We start from the raw sequence: 8,092 nt of genomic DNA, 5'->3' as shown, positions 1-8,092 counted from the left end.
ATTCTTAATGTCAAGAGTATTATGGTTTATTCTGGGTGTGACAGGTAATAAGTATCTGTCAACTAAAAACCCAATCCCTAATCATGTTTATCAAAACACTGTAATACTGTAAACCATGCAAAAAATGTAAAATACCAATATACTGTTAAAAAGAAAAATTAAAATTATATTTCACTAAATAAATATGTAATTTTGTTGTTAAGAGTGGGATAATTGTAATCAAATAAAAATTCTTTAACACCGTATTATACTTGCGTTTTTATTATATAGATATAAGAAGATGTAGTATGAGTGCCAATGAAACAACTCGCCATCCAAGTCACAATTTGTCAAAAGTAAACCTACAGCTTGAAGTATGCATACTCCATGGCTTTGTGATATAAAAATGTTCATTAGATTCATAAAACACAGCCATGGGATGAGCATACTGCAAGTTCACTATACGAGTAATAATCTATAGATTCTCTCTAGATTTTTCGTATATAGATAATGGATCTAGAAACAGAAAAAGTCCGTGACCTTTTTCTGAGATATAAGCTACTGAAAAATTGTACGGAAATGATTCTCTCTAGATTTTTCGTTCTCTTAATGATTGACACTCTTGTTTTCTAAAAAACCTTTTTAAAAAATAACAAGGATTTTATGAAATTTTCAAATATGGCTTTTTAAACTATATGTAATAAATGAAAAGTAGGGGTTAGCGGGTTAAATATTTATTTGCACTACATGGATAAAACCAAAGGATTCCGAATATCTGACAAAAATTCAAAAACAAGAGGAGTAAATACCCTTAATGTGACTGATAATTAAGATCATCTTACTGCCAAGGGAATAAATAGTAAATAAGCTAGATTTGAGTAAAACTTGGCACGTTGAACTATAACGGAAAATAAAAAAAAGGTATATTACTGATATACTTGCTGAATTTTAGTAAATTAAAAACATATAAGGGGTTGAACATTTGTACATCAATTTTAACTAAATTAACAAGTCTCTGTTTCCGGTTTTTTTATGCATACGTATAACAGGCATTTTCAAAATTTCGAAATTTATATATATGCTTAAATATCTGTAAATATCAGTCATTTTACATATTGACTTTTTTTTATGCCCCACCTACGATAGTAGAGGGGCATTATGTTTTCTGGTCTGTGGCTCCGTTCGTTCGTTCGTTCGTCCGCAGGTTAAAGTTTTTGGTCAAGGTAGTTTTTGATGAAGCTGAAGTCCAATCAACTTGAGACTTAGTACACTTGCTGCTTATGATATGATCTTTCTAATTTTAAAGCCAAATTAGACTTTTGACCCAATTTCGCGGTCCATGGAACATGGAAAATGATAGTGCCAGTAGGGCATCCGTGTACTTTGGACACATTCTTGTTTTGGTCCTACTTTCATAGATCTGAAAGTATTTTATAGAATAAGATTATTAACCAAAACGGACCCACTGAGAGTATTGAACAACAGAGCAGTTTTATCTATGCCTAAGCTGTTTTTTAACGCTTACATTTCAGGAGTTTCAAAAGCTAAAAATATATGCTACTGAATTATTGAAAAGTTCAACAAGTTCTGAACAGTTTGATTTGTTACCCATTTGTTATTTAAGAAATAATTCATGGAAGCCATTGATGTGTTGGAAATTTATACATGGCCTGGACCGTGATATTCGAATTGTATCCTAAGCGTTAGCGAGGGATACAATCTACGAATATCATGGCCCTGGCCATGTGTGAATTTCCAACTTATCAATAGCTTCCATGAATTAATTCGTCTAATAGGACAAATACGGTTATTTAAAAACTGAAGCGAGGGTTGGTATGCCGTGTGTGTGGCAGTTCTTTTAATCCCGTTAGATAAAGCTAAAATCCAATAAATGTATAGCTTGAATGAATTATTTCTTAAATAACCGCTAGAAAAAATGTGTTTAATTCTTTTAATTCTGAACCCCAACGTTTGCTAATTTTTTCTCGTAAGCTACCGTTAAATCCACAGTTGACATTTCGTAACTAAGAAGCCGCAATTTGAAATCAGTAAATGTGAGAATAATGCAATAGAATAGAATATAAAACAACACCTACCTCAAAACTCCATTTATTGCTATATTATCCGAATTTCGATGGTTCACGTAAAGGAAAAACCTTCAGCTTTAGCGTTTTCATTTGTATGACGTCATGTTTTCAAATGACTTTATTGCGCAAAAAGCATTTATGGACTTTCTCGATTTTTCTATTTTGATTTTGTACATTTCTCCGAGCTCTTATGCATTAATTCTTTTTGTTATGCATCATAATACAAATAACGGTTCTGTAGTCATTTTTCAATTACAATTTTTGACACAACAAAATCGGCATAGCGTTTGCGAAAAGGTTCCGATACATATGTAGATGTACGTGGGAAATATATTATAACAGCCATTATTATGTTTATTTCTGGGTCTGCGCTAAGTAAAGATATATCGAGAACTTTATCACGGTGGGATTACATAGCGAAAGAAGGACGTCATAGTACCAATTTTTTTTATGAAATACATCGTGTGGCGTTGAATCTGGTCTTAACATTACAACCAAATTTGGTAAAGCCTGAACATTCAGCTGTTAGAAAACCAGGATTTGCGCACGCATCCCACGTATGAATATTATTTAATGCAATGCGGATAAGTGTCTGATCTTGTTTATTTACAATATAAGCTTTCAATGTTACCCTTGTTATCCTCCCTCAATTTTGAGAAAAAAAACAACAGTAGCTAGGTTTTAATTTGATATCTATATACATTTGTAAAACAAATAATTGCCAGAGATACATAGGCTTAACACAAGTTTATGGATTATCGAAAAACTAATGTAACCAGAAAATAATTACATGATACAGATTAATCTTTACATGCAGTACATGTAGTGCACGTTATTCTGAAAACAAGTTACGACTACAGACATAGTTTCCAAAATTATAGAAGTAAATAATAAGGTAAGCTGTTAAAGCTTGTTAGCTCAATGATTATCTATCACGTATTGCATACATGATACCCTATGTACCCTAACAACAAAGAATGATTTGCCGTCACAGGGATAGTAGTAATGAACTTTAAACATTTATCGATAGAGACAATATTTGAGAATTAAACTTGTCAAATTTTAAAGGGACACTAGCTACGAGATATGAAAAAAATTAAAATAGATTTCGTTTGGTTCAATCATTAATTAAAGTGAAATAATGAAATAATAATTCGTTTTTAGAAGATGAATTATTCACTTCGAGTGAATTATTTGACCTCTTTTACGCCGTATTCATGTGACCCTTAATTCAACCTATTAGCAAGAGATTGGTTACTCATGCACAAGTCGTGCTCATCCATTAAAAGGAATATAATGTCAACATTGAAAGTGAAACAAAGGTAAACCACTTCGTTGATTGATTCGATCCACAAAAAACATTCTTATTAATTAACTTATTTTTTTCACCTATAAAATGAAATCAAACAGACCTATAAAAATCCAATTGCACGAGGGTTGTTATCTATTTAAACCTATGTTTATATCGGGTAATGTGACCGTCGGTAGTATTCGGAGAACATCTCGATAATTAATTAGATGGCGTAAGCACTAAAATACACACGAAATTCTGATATATTTTATCGAGTACATGCTTTGTTAACTGTTTATTTCAGGCTTATTGTAATTTAGATATACGTTTTAGTATGTTATAAATCAATATGAGAATTTGAGTCAAATCGGTGAACATGAATTTGACAGCTAGTGCCCCTTTAAACTTGACATTTAAAGTTCCTCTGGGAAAATGAGTAGTAGAGTCAACGTGACAGAAAATGAGAAACAAAATCTGTGATACCGCAATAAAAATCCAGACATTAGCAGGAACAAGTTCAAACATGGACGCTTAAACCATTTCTCTTGTCCTACTTTTTGGTCTCGACCGACCTTCATCATCAAAAGGGACAATCCATTAAAATAAGAAATATAGCTAGCTGTGATGCATAATCCGAAGCGTATTGTAAAAACAACGATATTACTTTAACAATTATTACCAGATGGTGATTCGGTTTCAAACAACATGAACAAAAGAAAACATGATAGCCCTAAAGCACGGTATGCTATAAATTTCAGCACGAAAATTCTCCGAGAAACAAATAAGCTGTCATATGTCATACATACGTATATAAATGTTGTCGTTTTTTAGAAAAAAAGAATTGTGATGCTGAAATATCTTTAATTGTTTTTCATCTGTTCATATTCACCATAATATGTTCATATTTCAATGGTTTGATCGACTTCATTTTTAGTTTACCTCACTTTAAATTTTAACTTGGGCTTTTGCAGCGTGTACAAAGGTTTAGACTGCCACTTGTGTGCACAACCTTATCATTTGAATTAAACATGTAGCATCCCAACTGCTATCTATTATTTCATTTTATGCATATTATGCCTGATTACTTATTTTGGGGTAAAAAGCTGAACCTTATCAAGTATAAGTAGTTTCCAATTTGCTTGTATTATTAAGTTGATTCCCATAACCTATTTCTATCACCTTGGTTACGTCTCCTACTTTCGATTGAATAAGATCACATTTAACAGTAAAATTAAGACCACACTTATAACTTTGAGCGATGCGTTATGCATTGCAGAATTACACATCACCAATATGATGATGTTTAAACATCCCTTCGATACGTGTTGCTGCTCTTGATATTAACATGCACACAATTTAGCTTTAAAAAGTTATGTCTCTATGATTTTACTTTAATTGATTGTCATCTTGGTCGTAGAAGTCAAGCTGATATTGTTTTGCTGTCTTTAACACTACCAAACACCAAAAATATACTAGGGGAAAAGTACAATAAGAAAATTACCGAACTTCAAGAAACATTCTAAACGGAAAGTCCTATATCAAATGGAAAACTTTAAAGCTCAAACACAGCATACGATTGGAAAACAATTGTTATATTCCTGACTTGGTACAGGTATTTCCTTATGTAGAAAATATCGAATTGAACCTGTTTTCATTCCTCGCTTAACCTGTCCTTTGTTTAAAATTCCATTATATTGTCAACAATGTGTGAACATAAAAAACAAGACATAAAAGGTAAAAGTGTAAAACAAAATTGGGCACAGCAGTCAATAATATGAGGCAGCATTACCTGTAAATGGGGACGAAGTCTGTATGAATTATTATTTTGTAACTCAATTATTTGTCCAAAAAAAGACACGGAAATACAGTAACGTTTCCGATTTTGGTTCTGTTGTTAGGGATTTTAGTTTTGACGTTATTTAAATTATGACGTCATATGCAATGTAAACAAGAAAACGCTATCATTAGGTAACGTTTTTTCATATCAAGGAATTATTAAAAATAAAATAAGTATTGCGCGTTCCTTCCTATTTTATACTAGACTGATAAAATATATTTTACTCAAGTTTCATACAAACGAGACCGGAAAAAGGAAGTATATTGTACATTTCTGCGCAGGTCCGGGATTTCAAAACATGCATAAAAAAAATTGAACGATTTTGAGTTCATTAGTACAATGAAAATTCGGGAAATTTTCCGAATTTTTTTTTTATTGAATTTTCTACTGTTATTGGGGACTTCGTCCCCATATTATGGTATTATTGCGTAACAATTTTCATATTGGCTTAGTTATAGGTCCGAGGGTACCATATTGGCCTGAGGCGAAGCCGAAGGCCAATATGGCTGCCCGAGGACCTATAACTAAGCCAATATGAAAATTGTTACGCAATGATACCTTTATTAATTACCAGTCCAATATGAACTCTAGCCGGGCCAATATGAAGATTGAAAATAGTGTGAAAATCTGACATTCAGGACTTCAATAGTAGTGATTTGAATATGTATCAATGAAAATTGAGGATTTTAATCAAACAATAAAATAGTAAACAATTTTATTAAATAATCAACAGTAAATAAACACAACAAGTAAAAAACATGTTTTTATCTAGTTTTCAGATTAAAGCTCTTGGCTGCAGTTTATAGTATTCTTTCTTTCCCCTGAGTATATGTTAATATTGAAAACACCACCTGTTATAGTTGCACCTGCAAACATGGCCATTGGGTTGTCATGTTTGTTAGCAGTTTGATTATTTGTATTTGATACATTTGCATTTAAATTATTATGAACTAATGTATTTGAGTTTGAAAGTTCACAAGGTTCCTCTGAATCTGATGTCGTCTGTAAATCTGAGTTCGGCAACATGACCTTAGATCATTGTGTGAGAAGCTTGTTGCTGTTGTTCAATAGACGGTACTGAATAATGAGTTAAGGTACTAATGCCTTTCCAGCCTCCTAATTGAGCAACTTCATTGGCAGGTCTACCATTTTGAAGTAGTGTGGTAGCAAAAGTTTTACGTCCCGAATGATTAACCTTTCTTCCTTGAAGATCTCCTTTTTCTGCCATATTTTTTACCATTTTACCTAATTTATCTTTGCTATGGTTTGGCGAGTGTACCATATTTCCTCATGTTTATTATCTAAAGGCCTCAAATAAAATCTATGTTCATCAGTTAATGTGTCTTGAGGTCTATGCCGTTTGTATTCCTTGTAAACATGAATAGGGCAATTACTTCCTCCTTCCCGAAAATCTTTGGCGTAATATCCCGGAAATCCTGCTTTTTGCTCCACTACGGGTTTTGGTGCTTCTTTCTGAAAAAAGTATGCTTATGTCAATATTTAAAGAAGAATTATCCTTCCTGTCTGTACAAAACTTTCACTTTTATATAACAAAAAACATGTATTGCATAGTAAATAAGATTTGTTTTGATAAATATAAAACAATGGTTAATATCCTTAAAGCACAAATTACCAACTTTTGTCAGGACTGTTGTACATGTACATCCATTATCCACAGAAGTATATATTCTGTGATTTCTAAAAGATTTAAAATATCAACTATTTAAATGATGGAAATCATAACATAATCTCACCATTAAATTCCAAATACTCCTTTCCATCAGATGTAGCTTTTAACTTGACATCTCCCCATGTCATGTTAACATGGTCTTGTCGACCTCGTAGACCAAAGTATGTTGCATTATTTAAAAACACAGCATTCAGTAATGCATCAGGGTTTTCTGGAAAAAGAAAAAAAAAAGAACTTAACTAAAATACATGTATCTTAATGTAAATATCCAACTTAAAATAGTATTTAAAGGACAAATACTGTATCAAAATGCAAAAGACCTCTGGAGACACTCTCATTGTTCAAGACCTTATGTGTATTTTAAACATTTTTTATTAGAACAACCATTTAATAATCAGGATGGATAGAGGGCGACAAGGAGATAAAATAATTTGTTTGCCACAAGGTTAGAAAAATGTTTAATTAAAAGTTACTGACTGACACGCTGGAATACAACATTTTTTTAAACTTACGTGTTCCAATAACGCCTTTCTCCCTCAAGATTTGGATTTCCCCAGTCGTCAAAGGTTCAGCTCTGTTTGGCTTACTGCCCTTGCCCAATGACTTTAATGCCTTTCGCTTCGCTTCTAATACCCGTCTTGTGTGGTTGAACTCAGGATCCTTTTAATACTGAAACATTAAAGAAAAGATATGCATAATATCTGACATGTAATTTTTGTATGTACATGTTTTATACTTATAGCAAAGAGAAACCAAGGAATATTCATTGTACACAAGCTTAAGATCATCAAAACCACATTGACCCAGATGATATATATAGTTTTTACCAAAAAAAATGACACAAGGCTAAAATTAAAATATTGGCACTGAATATTCGAGTCATAATGCTTGACAGAATAATGCAAAGGCTATCATGCTATATCAAGACAAGGGAGTTACATGTCTCACAGATATCAAATAATCTACATGAAAATAATCGTACCTTATACTACTTTTTGAGTCTTCAAATGTCAATCCAAGCTGTTGAACATAGAGGATAAAGAGTCAGGCTCATATTCGTCACCATTTTTCTTCAGGACTCCAAGAAAAAATCTTGATAACAGACTGTCCAAGTCTTTGGCAGGTATTTCCACTGAATCACGCATTTCTCCAACAGATATGAAAAAATCCAGCATCACTGCAAGTCACTCTTTTTTTAGTTTTTTTGT

The 8,092-nt window shown here is 32.4% G+C and overlaps 1 long non-coding RNA gene across 1 annotated transcript; it reads right to left on the bottom strand.

The window, feature by feature from the left end:
• Positions 1–6,620: 6,620 nt before the first annotated feature.
• Positions 6,621–7,880, bottom strand: LOC139509281 (uncharacterized). Its single transcript, XR_011661683.1, has 3 exons — positions 7,397–7,880; positions 6,949–7,095; positions 6,621–6,667 (listed from the first exon to the last, which is right to left on the bottom strand). It is a non-coding gene; the product is annotated as an uncharacterized lncRNA (long non-coding RNA).
• Positions 7,881–8,092: the final 212 nt, after the last annotated feature.

Source organism: Mytilus edulis, unplaced genomic scaffold, assembly GCF_963676685.1.
Source record: "Mytilus edulis unplaced genomic scaffold, xbMytEdul2.2 SCAFFOLD_713, whole genome shotgun sequence".
NCBI lineage: Eukaryota > Metazoa > Mollusca > Bivalvia > Mytilida > Mytilidae > Mytilus > Mytilus edulis.
Note: the sequence above shows the minus strand (reverse complement) of the source record. Positions and strands in the feature narration are given on the sequence as shown.